This window comes from Bison bison, unplaced genomic scaffold (genome assembly GCF_000754665.1).
Source record: "Bison bison bison isolate TAMUID 2011002044 unplaced genomic scaffold, Bison_UMD1.0 scf7180017864184, whole genome shotgun sequence".
Lineage (NCBI taxonomy): Eukaryota > Metazoa > Chordata > Mammalia > Artiodactyla > Bovidae > Bison > Bison bison.
The window spans coordinates 520,287-522,495 of NW_011494756.1; positions in this window are offsets into that span (position 1 = coordinate 520,287).

Here is a 2,209-nt window from a genome sequence, read left to right on the forward strand (position 1 = left end):
CCATAAGGAGATCAGCCCTGGGATTTCTTTGGAAGGAATGATGCTAAAGCTGAAACTCCAGTACTTTGGCCACCTCATGTGAAGGGTTGACTCATTGGAAAAGACCCTGATGCTGGGAGGGATTGGGGACAGGAGGAGAAGGGGACGACAGAGGATGAGATGACTGGATGGCATCACTGACTCGATGGACGTGAGTCTGAGTGAACTCTGGGAGTTGGTGATGGACAGGGAGGCCTGGTGTGCTGCGATTCATGGGGTCGCAAATAGTCGGACAAGACTGAGCGACTGATCTGATCTGATCTGATCTGATGAAACTGGGTAGATAGAGCAGAAACATTTTGGCTGAGTATTCTGAAAAGGCATGGGGTTATTACACAAATCAGAACTAACAGGCATAAGCACATGGCTGCATTAATCATTATTGTAGAAAAGGATCCATGGGAAAGATTCCCCTCCAGATTTTTAAAGAGGGAATTAGAAAGCCATTGAGAGGAAAAGTCGGACTCCACCTGCTTCATATCCTGAATATTCTGATGTAATTTAGAGATATCAATACTAAAATCTGAATGATTCCAGATGCCTAAAATATGATTTTTAATGCATTTCCAAGAACACATGAACTCATTCACTTGTAGAGGGGTAACCCACATCCATTTAAATTCAGCATGGCACCTTAAAGATAATTTAATTTTTAAGTTTGTAATTTCTTGCCCCATAAGCAGAACTGCTTCTTCTAAAGCATTGACCCTATTTTCTATTTTTTTATCTATAATTTCCTGCATAGTAAGAGCTATGGAGACATTTTTGGACAGCTGATCGACAAACAAGGCCGTATGCACTTCTTTTGACAGGGCAACAGCAGAAACCGTGACTGATGCAATTATGGCAATCAAGGCAGTTATTCCCACAACCAGAGCTGCAATGAATCTCTTAGGTCGAGAACTTAAGCCATTAAGTTCATATAAAACTTTCAATGCATAATCATCAAACCATTGTCCCTCTAATTTTACAGGAACCATCAAATATGATGGTTGCTTTACGATCATCACAGCCTTATAATTATTATAATCATTTCCATCAACACAATTTGATATAAAACAATTCACACATATAACATTGTAAACAGTTTTTCCTTTAGAAACTTCCAAATCACTCTGATTTCTGGCCAGTTAAAAGGCATAGGGAGAGTGCATGCAGGCCCGTATGGTATATCTTTGTTCATTTAAAGGTCTATGTAAAATCACAGGTGCCACAGCAGCCAACACTTTCAGTAACTCAGGCTGCATGGGACCTGTTCCATCGAAGCTCAATAAAGGAGGAACCCATCCGTTAGCATGTCACCTAGTAATTACTAAAGGCATAGGAAGAAATGAATTATTCCATGTGAACCTATAAGGTTCTACATAAATCAAGCCCCATCGTTGATTCGAAAGATAGGGGCACCTGCATTCGGTCAGAAAATGTCTGGTGGCAGCAATGGGAATAGTAACTTTATGGCGTACATGCATTCTTTCCAACGAGGAAATCCAGAAATTCTGCTTATGCTTTCCCAGGCCTGCAGTCCTTGTTCATCAGAGTCCGAAGTGGGGAGTGCACAGCTCCATCCTTTGAATGAGGGGCTGCCTTTTTTAAGGCATCAAAAAGTCTTTCTTATGCCCCCGGCATCAGCAGCTGTAAAGACCAAAAGTCATCGCTTCTCGGAGAATCAGTAAGCATGACTTTCAAGGAAGCGCTAACACATCCATTCAAAACCGGAGCTGATCCTTGTAAAGAGGAAGATATGGCAAAGCAAATAGGTGGATAAATGGACACACCTGAAAAATTGAAGGAAGTGCTGACCACTGTTTTAACATTATTAGGACAGATGGAAGCCCCGCCCAAAAGAAGAGTATCATTAACAAAAACATGAATGGGCTCATTCATCCAATCAACAGGCTGGAAAGAAGGTGGATTAGATAAATAGGCCCAGTCTGACAAGCCAACACAGCAAGCATAGCCACAAACATCACTATAGGAGTGGCCTCATATCTCCCCCTTTCTATTAACTCTTCAGCCCGCTGAGCGAGATGTTTTAGCTGGCCCCAAGTTGGTACCATGCTGGAGGCAGTTGTTGAGTACGATGACGGCAATGAGATGGAGCAGAATACCGCTGAAGTCGATCAGCATGTCTCTCCCGAAGGGCCAGGTGCCTGAAGCGATGTACTAGCGG